General features: G+C 39.9%; 2 long non-coding RNA genes across 2 annotated transcripts; one reads left to right on the top strand and one right to left on the bottom strand.

Annotated features, from left to right (window-relative positions):
* Positions 1–11,965: 11,965 nt before the first annotated feature.
* On the bottom strand, positions 11,966–15,196 carry LOC143108705 (uncharacterized). The gene is made up of 4 exons (XR_012983775.1): positions 15,085–15,196; positions 14,383–14,503; positions 13,539–13,760; positions 11,966–13,045 (listed from the first exon to the last, which is right to left on the bottom strand). It is a non-coding gene; the product is annotated as an uncharacterized LOC143108705 (long non-coding RNA).
* Positions 15,197–16,158: 962 nt separating this feature from the next.
* LOC143108706 (uncharacterized) lies at positions 16,159–18,333 on the top strand. Its single transcript, XR_012983776.1, has 3 exons — positions 16,159–16,246; positions 17,454–17,661; positions 17,805–18,333. It is a non-coding gene; the product is annotated as an uncharacterized LOC143108706 (long non-coding RNA).
* The last annotated feature ends 1,682 nt before the right edge of the window (positions 18,334–20,015 follow it).

Genomic DNA, 20,015 nt, shown 5'->3' with positions numbered 1-20,015 from the left:
CTTAAGTAATGCCTTCTCTCAGGTTATGGAGTGAGGACACATAACTGGCTGCCAGTATGCATGTGCTGGTGTCCTCACCCAAAACCACAGCAAGTCTTTTCTGTTCCTCCAGTTTTGTAAAGTTGGGAATGATGTTGTTCAAAATGGTGAAATATTTGTCTCTTTGGGACCGATATTTGTCACAGTGTAGCAGAAAGTGCACCTCTGACTCTACCTCCCCTGTCATACAGTGACCACATGTCCTTTGCTCTTTGGGCAGCCATGACTTCTTGTGCCTGCCTTTCTCTATGGCTAGACTGTGGTCACTCAGCCTGTACTTGGTGAGGATCTGTCTCTGCTTCGTATCTCTGACAGTGTGGAGATACTCTGCCAATTGATAGTCTTTTCGTATGCCAATGTAACATTCTAGTTTGTGTTGTAATTTTGTTTCTTTCTTCCAGTGTTCCAAATAAGAATTGTTGTTGTTCTTGTTAATTTGGTTGATTCTGATTGGTTGTTGGGAAGCAGTGCTGGTCTGGACAATTTGTGGGTTAGGGGTTATTGGGTTAGTTAAATCCGAGACCAACTGACATAGGGGACTGGGCTTAGGGCTGAGCTCTTGGGATTTAAGTGCTTACAGCACGCTTACTCTCTTTTAATTGCACTACATATTAGGTGACATTCATAAAACACAAACAAAACTACAAAACAGGCTAGGGTAAGGGTGGAGTGCAGGTAGATACCTCATCAGGTGTCTATCTGCATGCCTCACTTATTTTAATGCACACATTACAGAGGAGGCATACATCTTACACAGGGTAAGTGTGGTGTGCATGGGGAAATCCTGACAGATATTCACCATGCATGCCCACTTCTTTTAATGCTACACACTAGATAGAGCTCTCAACCTAGCCATTCACATACATATTTAGTGAATGCACTAAAAGAAAAAGCACAACGAGCATTTTATGCAATAAAAAGAAATTTTCATCAAATAGATATACCAATTAAAATCTGGTCCAAAATATTTGACACAGTCATTTTGCCAATTGCACTTTATGGAAGTGAAATATGGGGTCCACTCAGTAAGCACGACTACTCAAGATGGGACAAACACCCAATCGAAGCCCTGCATGCTGAATTCTGTAGAAATTTGTTACATATCCAAAGAAAAGTACCCACAAATGCTAGCAGGGCAGAATTAGGCCGATTTCCACTATTGATTAATATCCAAAAACGATCACTAAAATTCTGGATTCATCTAAAATTAAGCCCTCAAAATTCACTACATTTTAAAGCACTTAAATCCCAAGAGCTCATCCCTAAGCCCAGTCCCCTATGTCAGTTGGTCTCAGATTTAACTAACCCAATAAGCCCTAACCCACAAATTGTCCAGACCAGTACTGCTTCCCAACCACCAATCAGAATCAACCAAATTAACAAGAACAACAAGAATTCTTATTTGGAACACTGGAAGAAAGAAACAAAATTATAACACAAACTAGAATGTTACATTGGCATACGAAAAGACTATCAATTGGCAGAGTATCTCCACACTGTCAGAGATACGAAGCAGACAGATCCTCAACAAGTACAGGCTGAGTGACCACAGTCTAGCCATAGAGAAAGGCAGGCACAAGAAGTCATGGCTGTCCAAAGAGCAAAGGACATGTGGTCACTGTATGACAGGGGAGGTAGAGTCAGAGGTGCACTTTCTGCTACACTGTGACAAATATCGGTCCCAAAGAGACAAATATTTCACCATTTTGAACAACATCATTCCCAACTTCACAAAACTGGAGGAACAGAAAAAACTTGCTGTAGTTTTGGGTGTGGACACCAGCACATGCATACTGGCAGCCAGTTATGTGTCCTCACTCCATAACCTGAGAGAAGGCATTACTTAAGATAATCACCCCACTACCTCCACCCTTCAACATAACACTGCTCCCCAGCCCCAGTCTATTACACCATGTCTCCTGTTTGTTTTGTTTTGTCCTGTCTTGGTTTTCCTATGGACGTGTACAGACAATGGTCTTGTATGGTTGTGACGTGCTGTGTGTGTGTGTGTGTGTGTGTGTGTGTGTGTGTGTGACGGAAGTGTAACAATGTTTGTAATGTTTGTACATGTTTATTTATCATCAATTTATCATTTTGTATTTGTATTTTCTTTAATTATTATTATTACTGTGAACGCTTTGGCAATGCATCATATGGTGTGTCGTGCCAATAAAGCATATTTGAATTTATGTAGGTCAAGAGTGGCGTCACTGACTCACTCACTCTACTCTACTCTACCTCTCTACTCTACTCTACCTCTCTACTCTACTCTACTCTACCTCTCTACTCTACCTCACTCACTCTCTCACTCTACTCTACTCTACCTCTCTACTCTACCTCTCTACTCTACCTCTCTACTCTACTCTACCTCTCTACTCTACCTCACTCACTCTCTCACTCTACTCTACTCTACCTCTCTACTCTACCTCTCTACTCTACCTCTCTACTCTACTCTACCTCTCTACTCTACCTCTCTACTCTACCTCTCTACTCTACTCTACCTCTCTCACTCACTCACTCTACTCTACTCTACTCTACCTCTCTACTCTACCACTCTACTCTACTCTACCTCTCTACTCTACCTCTCTACTCTACCTCTCTACTCTACTCTAACTTTTCTAATTTCACTCTCTCTGCCTCTCTCATTGTCATTCTGCCGGGGCCCCATTGGATGGCTTGGGAGACTCGGTCCTGGTGGGTCGCTGTGTGGGTTTGGCATTGGTTGGGTCCTGTGGGTTATCCATTGGCCCTGGGCCCCCGTTGTGCACCCCCCTCATATGCTCATGCACATGCCTTGTCCTGGAAGCACACAGCACGCTTAATCTCTTTTAATTGCACTACATATTAGGTGACATTCATAAAACACAAACAAAACTACAAAACAGGCTAGGGTAAGGGTGGGGTGCAGGTAGATACCTCATCAGGTGTCTATCTGCATGCCTCACTTATTTTAATGCACACATTACAGAGGAGGCATACATCTTACACAGGGTAAGTGTGGTGTGCATGGGGAAATCCTGACAGATAGTCACCATGCATGCCCACTTCTTTTAATGCTACACACTAGATAGAGCTCTCAACCTAGCCATTCACATACATATTTAGGTCAAGAGTGGCGTCAATCACTCACTCACTCTACTCTACTCTACTCTACTCTACCTCTCTACTCTACTCTACCTCTCTACTCTACCTCTCTACTCTACCTCACTCACTCTACTCTACCTCTCTACTCTACTCTACCTCTCTACTCTACCTCTCTCACTCACTCACTCTACTCTACTCTACCTCTGTACTCTACCTCTCTACTCTACTCTACCTCTACTCTACCTCTTTACTCTACCTCTCTACTCTACTCTACCTCTCTCACTCACTCACTCTACTCTACTCTACCTTTCTACTCTACTCTACCTCTCTACTCTACCTCTCTACTCTACTCTACTCTACCTCTCTACTCTACTCTACCTCTCTCACTCACTCACTCACTCACTCACTCACTCACTCACTCACTCACTCACTCACTCACTCTACTCTACTCTACCTCTCTACCAGGGTAGGAATTTCACGGCGGCCACGACGGCCATGGCCGTCGTAGCCCCTTGCGTTGGCCGTGAAGCCCCTTTGAAAATCATAGGTTTACAGGCCACGGTGGCCTTGGTGCCCCCTTCTACAATATTATTTACAAATATGTACATAAGTCAGTAAATGAGGAGCAACAAAAGATAACATAAAGTGTCATGCGCATCAGCAATGTGTAGGCTATGTGTAGTGCATAAAGAAAAGGCAATCTGAACAGCCGCAGCCAGCTCTCAGCAGCGTCAAGCCTGAACAGGACAGAGAGGCCGAATGAGGCCACAGGACACAGGCTTTATTCCAGAGTCCATTGACACGGAGCCACGCCCCCCGTTAACAAGAGACCACTGGAACCCTCCAGCTCCTCCTGCAGGTCGAAAGAGACATGACAAACAGGAACAATATGCCTAGTGCTCAGAGGTACCATAAAGGCAAAGGGAGGAAAAGGCGTAACACCTCACGGCACGGCAAAGCCGGGGCGTCACAATGCATACACATCTTTCCACCATCAGGACAGTGAACTGTCATACTCTTCCTTCCTTTTGGCATTTGCATTTGCACACACCCTATTACCTGCTACCCCTCTCATCACACTTACCCCAACCCCCCCCCCCCCACACACACACACACACACACACACACACACACACTCACACTGATAAACCCCCTCCCCCTTACACCACATAACCTCTCATACCTAGTTTAGTTTTGATATGTTAAAAATTTGCTGAGATATGAGCTCATTTCCATAACTCTAGCACCCCCATAGTGGTAACAAGTCAACATAATATTGTATGTACATCCTCAGGATTTGGTCCCTAGCTCTCACACCAAATATGCGTTAGCATACACAGCCCCATTCTCATCAATGGGACTGAGGTGGAGTGTGACACCAGCTTCGAGTATGATTCTATGTCTGCGTCTCGACCCTGTATAACATCTGTGCTGTTCTTCTGAACATGGATAATGTAAGGCGCCAGTGTTGATATCACTTGTTGTTGTCTGTTTTGCGTCAACAGCCATTTGTGTCATAGATTAAGGTAGCCTGGATGATTCCTGACTTTGCCACTGTTACTGTATGAATATCTATGCTTTGCTGTACTTAAACCCTGTATGATTCTCATGGATTTCATGTTTCACTTTGGTATGTAATATTTTACCAACAGCATCCCGGTGACAACCAACCAACTAAGCCAGCAAAGACCAGCTAAAATCAGCTTCCAGCATAAGCTGGTTTATAGCTGGGTTTTTTTTTTCAACAAAGTAACAGAGTACGGAAAGACCACACACGGATTAGCAATACATATATTAGATTTTTAATAAATGAATAGAACTTAACAAAATGGAGTGGAGTTGGATTTGGAAAATAAAAGTGTAAGCAATCAGTATAATGTGGTGCAGTGAATCATTTCAATTTCAATTTCAACTTATAGAGCGCCAAAACATTACTCATGTCTCATGGCACTTAACAGAGTGTTTAACATTCAGAGTGTGCCTATAAGTAACAGGGACGAGGAAAAACTCCCTAGAATTGGAGATACATATAGGAAGAAACCTCGAGTGGATACAAGACTCAAGGGCCTGACCCATCTGCCTAGGGTCAGTTACAGGGCAGTAATGTCTGTACTGTATACATAATAAATGAATAGGTTAGTTAGGTGTACAGAATAGAACACAACAACCTGAGGTATGTTACAAAGAGGTAGGATGGTTATATAACCAGTATGATGTATGCATGAATCCTATTTAGTGTCAGAAAATTCAAATAGTCCCTGTGTTGTCCATAGGGATTAGGAATTGTCATACAGTATGTCAAGTACTGGGTAGCTAGGCTGCACGGGCCAGGAATCCAGACAAGGGGACTGCAATGGTAGGTGTTAGGGCCAGCTCGTTCCCAGACCGAAACATAAAGAGGGACACGGACAACAAGGTTAAAACCAAATATATTCATTTATTAAAGTAAAGCACAAGGTTACCAATAGCAAAATGTCTAGGGGGAAATGAATGGGAGTGGTGGCGTGCGTGTATGAGTGTATGGATGCAAAGAAGCTAGTGAAGTGGGCCTAAAGACAAAGAAAGAGAAAGAGAGGTAGAGTTACAAATGAGGGGAGAGAGCAAAGTGCAAGTGTGAGAGAATCAAAGTGAGTGCCTGCAAGAAGTAAGAAAAATGCCTAATCAGAAAGATAGGGAACCCCTTATATAGCCCCACCCTAACCATAGGTGTAATCAATGAGGGTATTAGCCCAACCAGGCCCAGCCCTTCCCATGCACTGACAGGAGAAGGCCTGAAGGGGCACAGGGTCATCACATAGGGCAGTCATAGGGATGGGACTTTAGGTGCGATGAGGGCCAAACACAAGGAATAGTTTCTCTCACAAGTGAGGTAAGAGGGAAGAAAGAGAGATAAATAGTAGGTATTACTATAAGTCATGATGGTTAGCATTAATAAGTATATCAATGGTATTATATAGTGTTATACTATAGAGACAAAAGGCAAGAGAGGGAGAGTTGAGAGAGAGAAGGAGAGAAGAGGGAGTTGAATGGCAAGACAAAGACAAGAGGTAAGAGGGGGAGTTGAGAGAGAGAAAGAAGAAGAGTTGTACGGCGTGACACATGAAAAGTCCATGACAGCGCTATGCTATGGCAGCATACCTAAGCATGGTGAAGGGTAGTCAGCACCAGCGCAGGTATGGTCAGTTGCCACCATGACACGCATGACTAGGGCGCCAGTCACATGAGGACACAGCAGAGGTGGTCCATTCCAATAAAAACCCTGAGGTGGGTGAAGTTCCACACTACACCATACCTAACTATGGGAGGCACTAAAGATGTATGTGTTAAGTCTAGACTTGAAAATAGGGAGGGTGTCTGCTAATCAAATTGATGGAGATAGTTCATTCCAGAGGAGGGGTGCGCTGTAGCAGAAAGCTCTGCCTCTACTGTTGGGATTACAAGTAATATTTTTTTTAAGTCAATGAGACTTTTAACAGGTAGCCAGTGTAAAGATGCTAGGATGGGGGAAATGTGTTCATATTTTTTGGTCCTAGTGAGTGTGCGAGCAGCTGCATTTTGTATAAGCTGTAAGTTCCTTAGACCGGTATTATTGCAGCCAGTGTATAGAGCATTGCAATAGTCTATCCTTGAAGTGACAAAACTGTGGATTAATTTTTCCGTGTCTGGTAAGGATAAGGACTTCCTTATCTTTGAAATGTTCCTTAAGTGGTAAAATGACATTTTGGTGATTATTTATTGATAGGTCCTGGTCAATTATAACTGATAGATTTTTAGCACTTGTGGATGAGGTCAGTGGAAGATCACTATATGTAGCCTGTGATGAGGATAGGATATGCCTCATCTTTTTAGGACCAAAAACCAACTGAGTTCAAAAGCAGGATGTTTTGTTGTATATATATGTGTGTGTTTTTATATCTCTTATACATGTAACATGTTACATACATACAAGTTTGTTTAACAGGGTTAATTAATCGGGCTTTATGGAAAGGTATAATTGTGTATCATCTGCATAACAATGGAAATTAATGCCATGCCATGTTTCCAAATTTCAGAACCTAGGAGATGGGAAATGGGAAAATAACTGGGATCCAATGAGCCTTGAGGCACTCAATATTTCACCATAGTCTGGGTATATGGTTCATTATGGACCTGTACAAATTATTAACGGTTAAAAAGGTATGGTATAAACCAAGCAAGTGCTGAGTCTTTGATGCCTATGGAATGTTCAAGCCTATGAAGTAGTATGTCATGGTCTATGGTGTCAAAGGCAGCGCTGAGGTCCAGGAGGATCAGTATTGATACATATCCATTATCAGCAGCAATGAGGAGGTCATTAAAAACTTTAACTACAGTAAGGCTGATTCAGTACTATGGTGAGCTCGAAAGCCAGACTGGTATAATTCCTGGATTTTGTTCATATGTAAGAAGGCACAGATTTGTTTGGACTCTATTTTTTCAAGTATTTTTGACATGAAAGGGAGATTAGATATAGGTCTATCATTAGCCAGCTTGTAAGGATCAAGACTAGGTGACACAATAAGCTAAAACAAAATCCAAAACGGTGCTGTAGAGACGGAGCGGAAGTGGTTGACAACCCGGTCTCCATTGAAGCGCTTTTAAAAGCCCTGACTAGGAAATAATTAGCGTGCCTCCAAACACCTGCACCCAGCTCACCTGTAGGAGAGAGAGACGCAACACAGACAGGAGGAGGAGCCAGGCAAGGCTGTCACAATATCTGTCTATATGGTTCATACTGACTTTCCATATTTATTGAAAAGTTCTTATAATATATTCCGTTAATACTCTACATAAGAAAGCAATATAATAATAACATGATATTTGGAGTATGATGTCAGGAAACATTTCAGATTTTATTCTTTCAATGATGCACAAGAACATCAAAGGAGAGACACATGTTTGTGTCATCCCAGCAAGGGTTTCATCAGAATTCTAGAAACAGGGCCACATCCCTTACCTATTTGCTGCAGGCAAGAGGGGGGAGGCTCTTGTTGTTAGGATCCTGTCTTGTCTTGTTTTCCCGTTATGTCTGCTCCTCTTGTGTCTTCCTGTTTGCTTTGTTTACTTTCTGTGTCTTGTGCCATGTGCTCCTTTGTTTGTTTGCCATGTGTCTCACTGCTCACTGTGGAGCTCCAGTGCTATTGATCACGGTGTCGGAGAGGCAGTTCTTCAGTCTGACAAATTGTGGTTGCTCTATCAGGTAGTCTGCAATCCAGGATACCAGTTGAGCATCCACAATCATCTGCAGGAGTTTTTCACCCAGTCTGAGGGGTTGGATGGTGTTAAAAGCACTGGAGAAGTCAAGGAACATGATACTCACAGCACTCTTCCCCTTGTCCAGAGGAGGGGGGATAAGGGGTATTTGGTGGCTGTAGACTGGTGGCTGGTGAACAGCGTTAGCGTAGTCGCATTGTTCATGATCACATTGTGGGGGAGGGGTGCATCAGCCTTTGATGGTGGAGGTGCACGTTGCACTGAGAGTGAGGGGTGAGGTGTGAACCGGCAGGCAAGCAAGCAAGAGCAGTGTCTGAATTTAGTTGACTTTGTACTCTGCACAATGACAATAAAGTTGAGTCTAATCTAATCTATCCCTAGTGGCCAAACATCACCAGCATTATTGTGTGTCCATGAACCAAGTCTGGTTTAGGTACGAGAAAGCATTGCCAAGATATGAGCTCATTTCCTGTAACTTTAGTACCTCCTAGTGGTCCAAGGTCACCAAATATATTGTGTGTCGTCGGGATGGGGTCCTAAGTCCATATACCAAGTTTGGTTTCGGTACGCAAAAGCATTGCTGATATATGAGCCTACATCCTGTGATTATAGCGCCCCCACAGTGGTAAAAAGACTCCACATTATTGTGTGTTCTTAGGATGGGAAAACATATAAACCCAGTGGGTGCCTTGCAGCTTCGATGCTTGGCCCCCAATAATAGGAAAATGTACAAACACAATGGGTGCCTACATTGCATGGTCCCGAATAATAGGAAAGCGTAAATATACAATTGGGCTTTGCTACTGGCCCAAATAAGAAAAGGTAGAAACAGTAATGATGCTTCGCAGCTTCACTGCTTGGCCCCCCCATCAGAATAATAGCTTGTGGATTTTTTAATTTAAAAAGCCTATTTTCTTGGATGGAATTGCTCATTGGAAGAGGACACACTCAACTATTCATCTAGGGTGGAATTGTTTGCAACAAATCAGTCTTGACCAATAGGGACCAATTTTAGTGTATAAAAACTGCAAAAATGTTTTTTATACACTAAAAATGAGAGAAATAGGCCATGGGAGTTCTAATCGAAAAAAAAAGCCATTTTATGCGATGGGGGTTTAACTTGGGGGTTGTCATTGGAATGTGTGTAGCTGTTCAAGTCCTGAAAATCTGCAATTTCATAAAATACATACTATATTTTCAGAGGGCCAAAAAGGCAGTTTTCTACCATAGAATTTCACAAGTGAGGTGTCATTGGAAAGGGGAGGAAGTGTAGTTTCAGAATGTGGTGAAACATCCCTTGCAAAATCCTTCATGGGATATCTGTCCCTGTTCAAGTGTTGAAATTCTGCAATGTCTTTCCTGTGGAAGTCTGTGATTGAGGCACAGCATTGCTTGTAAGTAGCTTTAGTGTGATAGACATATACAAAGTAAAGTTGTTATTAGTCAGCTACAAGGCCAAAGGTGGACACTACTGCTAAAAAAGTAAATAATATAACCAATGTTTAAGCATCCCATGGGATGACTCATGGCAACCCAAGATCCATGATTCAAGTCTAGTTAGGGACTATGCTCCTAAAAACGATGGTGAAAAATTAGTCATATTTTAAAAGCATTTTTAAATGTATGTCCCTGATAATATACTTTTATACTGTATATGTGCTAATTATTTGTAATGTGTATGGTAATATACTAATTTCTTTGAGAGGTGTTCTTTGTGAACATATTTAAGGACACATCTGAGGCTTGTAATTGTATGTGACAATGACTACTGCTACTACTACTACTACTACTACTGATAATAATAATAATAATAATAATAATAATAAGAATGGTAATACTAATTTCTCTACTTCACTACAGGTTTGATGTTGTCTGGCTTTGCATGTGCGGGAGCAGTACTGGGAGGTAAGGCCCTGCTGAAGAGAGCTGAAGAGGCAGCTCGCTTTCTGCAGAAGCACCTCTGGGACGAGGGGGACCGAAGGATTTTGCACTCGTGTTACCGTGGCCAGGAGATGGAGGTGGAGCAGATGTAAGCCTGCAGCATTATCTTTCTTAGAAGTCTCTTTAATGTTAGTATTCAGCCTCAGAAATAAATCTTCACTTGCCTGAATATGCTGAAGTCCTTAAGAGGGACTCTTAATGAAATAGTACAGTAGGTTTCACAACATCTTTGAATGTTACTGTTGAGTGATTTTGTTATTTTGCATAGTGTCTGGTGCTTTTACAATGTGTATTAAGGTTATGATATGTGTAAATGTTGGCATGGCTGGCGGTTTAGGGTAAAATTGGTTTTATTATCATAGTAGTGAACAGTCCTGTTGAACATAAATGCACATAGGCTCATCGAGAGGTTTAGGATGACAGTGGCACAAAACACTTATGCCATTTCACCATGAGTTGTCATGGCAGTCAGTGCCCTATATAACAGTACAGGCATCATGGTACCGTTATCGGTAAGATAGCTCTCAGAATATGTGATGGTATGACAGCATGTGAGACAGCCTATTATTGACATGGAAATGCCATGACAATTACTAATGGCAGTGACATGACACTGACACGGCCAAGGAACATGACGTCATGATGATTTATGATATATGATATCATATCCGCTAGAACATGTTTATGATATTTTTTTGTGCAAGGTTCAAAGGAAGTCTTACCTAGGTTTTCAAAAGAATCTAATTAAGTTTGTTCAATTCAGTAGAACTTCATGTAGCTTTGAGTTGTTTTTTTTTTTACCTTTGCGTTGTTTTATTATAGGTTTGACAGCTTTGAGTGTTTTGATGTGGTTGGTGAAAACTTTCCAGAGAAATAAGTGACAATTTATCATGTGTTTTTGTCACTCCCGTCATAGCTGCCGCTTCACTTTTTTCAGATATTCTCACAGGTTCCACACTACTTGCAGTGAATAGACACTGCAAAAACAAGTGCTTAGAGTAAGACAAAAATCAGCCAGGGAATACTCTCCACAGAGGTGGTTTGCCAACAAGTGCGACAACTGTTGATGAAAAATGACCTGGCTCTCTTAGCCATTTATCATACGATGTACAGCCTACCTTGCTCTAAAAATGTTCCAACTCCCATTTCTGCACATTCTGCTGTAGGCCCAGGGAAAGTAGCACACCGGTAGCACTTTATAATAACCATCCGTTATAAATGGTTAATTGATGCTTTATTTTGCAACTATAATAAAATATTTAATCACTTAATAATCATAACTTAATCATTTGTAGATAACAATTAATGATTACTAAATACATAACTTACAAATACTTTATTATCAGCTTATGAAAAAAGAAAAAAAATATTTATATATAACATACTAAAAAATATCCGTTTAGTGATAGCTTGATTTCAATTTATTTTATATTAATAAGCTACATTATTATTGCAAATATCGTATTATTAATAATGATATATTGAGTTATTGTTAATGATTATAATGTTGATTGTAGGCCTTTACATAGCCATATACACAACGCCTATGCATATTACATAGGTTGATTAACTATTGAACTATAAATGATGTTCTATTGATTAACAGTTAGTTAGAAAACAATTACAATATTTGTTTTTCAGATGGCTATGATAAAGTTGGGTCGTAGTCTTTTATTTGGTAGTAAATCATTTGTAAACTATCTAAAAAATGTACTTTTTATAATTAATTGATGGTAAATGATTGCATCAAACCTTTTTTTTAATGGCTATTATGAAGTTGTATCTTAGTCTTTTATATGTTAATAAACAATTTGTAAATTATCTAAAAATGTCAATCTTATAATCAATTGATGGAAAATGACTGCATGAAACAAAATTTTGGGTGGCTATTATGAAGTTACATCTTAGTCTTATATTTTAATGAACAATTTGTAAATGATCCAAAAATGCTGTATTTCAAACTGATGGGATATACCTGGAGCAAACAATGTATAAACACATTGAAGTTGTAACTGATGTTCATAGTTCTGTACTTAACTTATGACTTTGCCGATTAAAGTCAAATATTGTTAAATGACAATAGTGATAATGAAAACAATAACACTTTACATACACTGCAATTACAGATGCTTAACACATTGTAAAGCATTGTCACACATCACAATTGGCTTTAATATCAAGAGATATTTATTGAAATCAAAACTTCTGATCCATCAGAAGAGGGCAATAAGCAAATAAAAATTAAACAAAAAACATAATAGCTTAAAAGGCTATCAATCCTTCATTGCAACACCACAGCATAAACAAAACAGGGTGGTGGGGCGAGGGGCACTTACTTCTGCTGCCTCTTCAGACAATCAGACAGTAAACATGAACACAACATGAATGAACACTGCTTAAACATAAGAGGGTTGTTGGCGGGGGGCTTACTTCGGCTCCCTCTTAATGTAGGGTATGAGATTGCCCTCATGTTTGAGTTTTGCTATCTCAGCTCTGACCTGTGTATCATTCTCAATAAGGTCTTCACATTTACTTAGAAAATCAGAAATTTTTCCTCTTTTGTTGTAGCCTGCCAAAAGCTCCTCAAATTTTTCTGGTGAAGCTATAGCCAACTCTGGGATAGCTGCTTTTGATCGAACGGTCAGCTCTGTAACACCAGCAATGGTACACGCTTCCCCAAGTTTTTTTCCACGGTTGTAAGCCCGCAGAACCTTCTTGTACCTTGCAACGATGTCTTTTGGACTGGAAGCTGCATCAGTAAGAAATAAAACAAATAGAGATTAACTGGACTGTGAGATGAGACAAAATATTGTTGACATTAACATGCATCACCCATAACTTGACCATGCCTAAGCTGGTTAAGAGTATTTTGGGTATTGGATATTTCAAAGTGGTAATATGGTGGCAGCATGGAGGGGAGTGTCTCCAGGACGCTGGTTTCACTGTTAAGCCTTCATGAGGTGTCGTGGGCCTAACTTAACGAAACATCGGTGAATGAGGGTGCCCACTTGATAACCCCAATGACATGCCACATACTATATACTGCTGTTGGATGGGCCATTTGTCTTGTGTTTGTGACCATTTGTTGGTGGATTTGTGGGTAGCGTGCTTTTTAAAGTTAATTTTGAGTAGGGGCTTCTGAATGTGTTTTTACCTTGGATTTTGGCACAAGGGATTTTAACTTTAATCCTGTGTATTAATGTAATTGTTTTTGTAAACAGGAGCCCTCCCTTATGACTCACCTCTTTGTCCACATTCAGGTTTTGCGGACTTCTGTTCCTTCCGATGCCTTTTGTCTTTCCTTGTATGCTTTTTTTTGTAACGCCTTTTCTTATGACTTTCATCGTCTGATGACAATGAAGAATTGGAGGAAGAAGAGGAAGATGAATTACTGGTGGAAGAGGACTCAGATGATGACTCAGATGAAGTGGTGTGGTCAGAAGTTGTGGTATGGCATATCTTGTCTGAAAAGAAACAATAAGGAAAGGGGACGGGAAAGTTTAATCAAGTGAAGTTTAAGTGAGAAGCTTCAGTACTCACATACTGTACATTTTGTCAGGTACAAAGGTGTATGTGTGTCCATCCTCAAGACCAACATGGTGACAACATGAAAAAAAAGTTATACTTGATATTTGATATTATCGATGGAGTCTTCAAAGGGCTCTACTGTGTAAGGGTTAATGTATAGAATGCCAGCCATTATCAAAAAAATAAGCCCCGACAGAGCGACCCGGACCCCACTTATTATACGGCTACCTACCAACATAAGAGAAGACACTTCACCTGATGGGTCTTTAAATGTATTTTTTACTGTTTTCATTGGCAAATGATGAGAAACAAACTTCACCAAACTCACTGAACTTGAATACAACATTCTTTAGAACGCAGCTGAACAACTGTCTGTAGTGAATCAGTGGCAAAAAGGCCACTATCCTTGACAGCGGTCAATTATGCTTAGCATAAAGAATTGACAGCCGAACGTGAATGGAGCGTTCTACTTACACTGTGAAGAGCCCTATATTAAAATGTTTTAATCCAAGTGGTGTTTGTTGTTAAGTGTCATATTGAGATAAAGTATTGACTTACCAGCCCCTTGTTTGCGAAGAGTGCAATTCCTTTTTCAGCTTCTTGTTCTTCCTTATCAGGACACCCTCTCTCTCCTTAGCTTTAAGGAGGAGCTCTGATACTGTTGGAGACATAGAGTTTCCTGAAAGACAGAAAGCAAGGAAGAAAAAAATAAATAAATAATAGGTAGAGCATGCTATGTTTCTGTTTTAAAAGCACATCAATACTACATTCATGGTTTGCTCTACATTTGTTCACCATGCAGTATGCTGTTTTTCACCAAAATACAGGCAGTATAACCACAATTAATGACAATAATAAACATAATAGGCTATTTGAAGATTTTGAGAGACTACACATAATACAATTAGTAGTCAGTTCTGCCCTTTGATGGCATATAGGCTTCAACAACTGTGAATGTTTACAGTGTAGGCTACATATGCTAAAAAGCATTTCTTAAATGTTTGCCTCTCGAAAACTATCTGCATCCCTCGGAGTGCTGCTCTCAAAATGTGTTAACGACCTGTGTGTAGCTGCTAAGCTGCTCCAAGACATCCTACAAGCTTTCACGCTAGCTACACCAGATGTGATAAGATAGCCATGCACATTTGACAAGTTGTTATAAACTTTAGGGGAAAAAAGCTAACGCTAGAAACTACTGTTAAGACAGTAAGTTGGATGCATTAATAACAGGCTAATAAGAATGAAAGTTAAGAAACTTACCGGCGGTTTGAGTTGAGTTTAGCACTATCTGGCTGGAACTCCCTTCGTGTCCATCAACGCCATCGTCATCGTCGATTAGGGTTACAGGCGATTTCTTTTCACCATCTAGTTTCCTGATCTTCCCTGACCTTGTAAAAGGTCTAATTTTTCTTTTTGCCATTTCGTGTCTAAGATAAATGGCAATGAAATGTAATGCTATGCTTATTTTCTTCTTTTAATTCCACGTTACTTCGAGATCTTGTCACTAGCCACTTGGTAACATAACGAAAAAATAAAGATTAGCTACCCTCAGCCGGAGTTTCCTGAATTCATTGACTTCAGAATAAGAGTTTAAAATCCCTCTCTTTGGGTTTGAAACTTGCCATGTTGATTTATAATTTGTAAATTGTATACTTTATAGTATGCTATTGAAAACCAACAATGGTAAATGAAGGCTGATAACATTGTGGCAAAACAGTATCATCAGTCAATGCTTATATTTGTATAATGACGTTTCCCCCCACCCTATTGCTGCTGGCTTCACAGCTACCAATGCACTTCTGGCGCGTATTTTTTGGCGCAAACTGGAACACAGTAGCATATTTCCTTATGGAATCAAGATGCCTGGTTTAGCAAGGGAGCTGCGGCAACTAATTGAAGGAAGAAGAAGTAAAAATAATTTAAAGAAGCTTATAAAATGGTTGTAGAGGAGAAGACTGATAAAAAAAAAAGATCAAATGCAACTTTTGCCACCATACAATGAAAATTGAACAGAAGTGTCATGGTGTGGATAAATGTGAATGGTAAGTTGTCTTTTTATCCATAGGTTATATTTATCACAGATAGATAGGCCTACATCTTGAATGAAAACCACTTATATTTTCTATATACTTAGGCTACTGGCATTTTTGGCATATCGGCCTAGGCTAGAAGACTCATTTCTAATTATCTGAAAAGCCTATACGATTTATATTTATGGGGGAAACATGTATAAGCCTAGGATACTATGAATTGAGATCAAACGAATAACTTTAAGTTTGATTTCATTGCTTGTGTTTTTTGTCCACAGGGTATGTCGACGTCGGGGCAAGCACAAAGGCATAGTCAGGAAATCCATCCGACACCAGACAATCTTCAGCAAATCCAAGATGTGCCTTTTCAGCTGGATGAGGTTCTTATACAGGTATGGACATAGACTACTACAGTAACAGTAGGTATATGTAGGCCAATTAGTTTTTAATGTTGCTTAAACAGGGCCTATACCCATAACAAGGCTTAAATATCAGATAGTCTTTTGGTATAACCTTTGGATGGACAATTAGGCACTTTTAAGTTCATCTTGAACATTCTGATCACAATAGGCCTTTCTCACAAAACGACCGATGGCCCAAAAAGTCTTCAGAGCAGGGACTGGCTCTTCCGGTTCCTGCACCTATAGGCGCTACACACCAACCCGATATCGACTGACGGATGCCGGCGGTGGTAGCTTTTCTGCCGATTACACATGTTGAATCGGCACAAAAGCTATCGCCGTCGGCACCTGGCAGCCAACTTTGGGTTGGTGTGTAGCGCCCTTAAACATTGGAAGCTCGAGTACACTGCTCTGAAGACTTTTTGGGCCATCGGTCGTTTTGTGAGAAAGGCCTATAGACAAGTAGGCTAAATTATAAATTCAGGTGTAAAAAGTTACCATGAATCATTATGTTTAATCATTCAGAGCGTACCATTTGCCAAGGTGAAGTGAAATGTGATCACATATCTAAAAAAATAATAAAGTAGGCTATTCTAAGATTTTTCCTGTGGGAAAATAACATGGGGATTTTAAATTATCGCATCTTTTAAACTCTCGCGGGGATGAAAAAGTCTGAAATGCAGACGTTTTCCTGAACACACTTTTGTCCTCTGCCTTCGAGTGGATACTGTGATCTCCGGTACGTGAAGGCGGCACACTTAGATTATTGCTACCCCAGAGCTAACTTGCAATGCAACTTGCCATAGGTAGTTAGCTTCAATTAACAACCGGATCTCCTTATATGGGCAAAGATGGCCGTTTTGGTTCTTTTTTGTAGGCAAACTTCAGAGGTCTATTGAGTCTGCCAGTCTGTCTCTATCAATAATCTATCTGTACTAGATATTTCCATCTAGTTACCTGCATTCTCTTCCATATCTACCCGACTATCATCTATCCATGTACCTATGTCTATTCATCCACCCACATCTATCTATGTCTTCACTTTCTCCCCTTTTCACTCTTTCTGTTTGTCTTACTTCTCTCTCATTCTACCTCCCTCTTTCTCTCCTTGATGCATATTTCATGTGTCCTAATTAGGTGTCTGCTCACTGTTTATTATGCAAATTTTCACCATTACTATAATATTGTGTATTATCAGGTTTGCACAAGGCCTACGGTTAAGACAAGTTAACATGATAACCGATGACATTGCCGCAAGTTCAGCAACACTGACAAGAATGGCCAAACTTTTGAGAAATGTCTGTGTTGAGGCTGTGGAACGAATGCGAAGGAAGAGAGGACAGAGGCTGGGAGGTCGAAGAGAGTTTGTGGCGATAGATGAAAGCCACTTCAGGCACAAAAGAAAAGTAAATGCAAACACAATACACATAATGTATTTTTCTTCTTTTTGTTATTCCTCATCATCTTCCTCTTTCTCCTATTTTTATTACCAAAGAGTAAAATAATGCTTAAACATAATTTGTAATATCCATGTGTGCTTTTTTGACAGTATGGACGTGGCCGGATAACAGGTGGCTGGAAAAGAAAAAAGTGGGTGTTTGGGATGCTCGGTGTGAAGCACTCAAGACGTCGACCTATTCTACGTTTGGTGCCAAAAAGGACAAGACAAGAGCTGGTACCTCTCATCGTCCACCATATTAGAAGAGGGACTTCAGTCCTCTGCCTGCACTGGGGTATGATCATTACACAGTGAACCACAGTCAAGCATTCGTCAATGCAGATACAGGTTGCCACACTCAGCACATCGAGAGGGCTTGGCGGAGTTATAAGGAGATCATCTCAAGATGCAGGGGGAATCGGACAGAGGACTTGTTAACAGATCACCTTACACTAATTGAGTGGAATGAATGGCTAGCCAAAAAACATCGCAATGGCTCACTGGGTCGCCTACTCCATGACATTGCCAAGAAATATAAATAGAAGTTGTTTTGATGTGATGTTTTCCATAATCAAATTTGTTTTGTCAACTTTCATAACTTACCGTTTTGGTGAAACTTCAAATAAACATTATGTTCATAGATGGTTTGCACTCCAGTTATTGATTATGAGATTGACATTTTTAGATAATTTACAAATTGTTTATTAACATATAAAAGACTAAGATGCAACTTCATAATAGCCATTAAAAAAAAGGTTTGATGCAATAATTTCCCATCAATTAATTATAAAATGTACATTTTTAGATAGTTTACAAATGATTTACTACCAAATAAAAGACTACGACCCAACTTTATCATAGCCATCTGAAAAACAAATTTGTAACAAATTTGTAATTGTTTTTCTAACTAACTGTTATCAATAGAACATCATTTATAGTTCAATAGTTAATCAACCTATGTAATATCCATAGGTGTTGTGTATATGGCTATGTAAAGGCCTACGATCAACATTATAATCATTAACAATAACTCAATATATCATTATTAATAATATGATATTTGCAATAATAATGTAGCTTATTAATATAAAATAAATTGAAATCAAGCTATCACTAAACTGATATTTTTTAGTATGTTATATATAAATAAATTGTTTATTTTTTCATAAGCTGATAATAAAGTATTTGTAAGTTATGTATTTAGTAATCATTGATTGTTATCTACAAATGATTAAGTTATGATTATTAAGTGATTAAATATTTTATTATAGTTGCAAAATAAAGCATCAATTAACCATTTATAACGGATGGTTATTATAAAGTGCTACCACCACCCACTTGTACAACAGTAATTAGTGGTTGTAGCATGCAGCCCCACAAAGTATTGACCATAGTCAGCGTGGCCTCATTTTTGAGAGCCCCTCTCATTTGTTGACCCCGTTTGCACCAGCAGCAGTTCTATGAGAACGCTTACCATAGCCTTTTCCCCAATAGCAAAGATAATTATCTTTTTTTTCTGCGTGTGTAAATCACCATCCTAATTATACTGAGGCCTCAGGGCTAAAGTGGTGACATACATGAAGTTTGTCTTCCTTGTCTTGAATAATAAATTCAGTAACATGTGGGTAATCAAGATTAACCCTATGTTAATATCACAAGCCAATACTCACATTACATTATAAACAACGAATGATCTCAACAAAGGAACAAACGCTCTGATAGAAGCCTTGTTTCTCATCTATACTGATATTTAAATGACTGCAACACCTATTGCAGATGACATGAGACCAGCGTAACAGGTCTCCCTGCTGCCCAGCTTTCAAGTCTCCAACGGTCCGTCAACTTCCAAAAAGATGGAGTGGGAGAAGTGATTGTTGAGGTCATCGCTTCAGGTCTTCTGACCTTGCCACCTTGTCCTCCATTAGCCTGCCCCCAACACTCCCCTATCTGTAGCTCTGTCACCATCAGTCCCACCACACTCAGCTGGCCTCAGGGGCACTCTGCAAACCAGGGGAGGGGAATCTTAGGATGAAGGGGTCCCTGAAGAGGTCTCTTCATGTTCCCATGAGTCAGTGATTAGTAATATGTTGAAAAGAGTTCTGAGCCAACTTTGTAGCGATGCTATCACTTATTACTGGCAGACTTGTGACTTTATATGGTCAAAACAGTATTTAGATTATTTAACTTGATGCAGTTCATTTAATGTGCTAAAAGAACATTTTGTTTATGCAGATAAAGAAAATGGTAAATATTAAAATGAATGAACAAATAAAAAAATCACTGACACTATACTCACACCATTTTTCCTACCAGAGATTCGCC

This window comes from Alosa pseudoharengus, unplaced genomic scaffold (genome assembly GCF_046254945.1).
Source record: "Alosa pseudoharengus isolate Yale_2024_CS ecotype anadromous, Long Island Sound unplaced genomic scaffold, YU_APseudo_1.1 YU_APseudo_1.1_scf_61, whole genome shotgun sequence".
Taxonomy (NCBI): domain Eukaryota; kingdom Metazoa; phylum Chordata; class Actinopteri; order Clupeiformes; family Clupeidae; genus Alosa; species Alosa pseudoharengus.
This window is presented reverse-complemented; position numbering and strand designations above follow the sequence as displayed.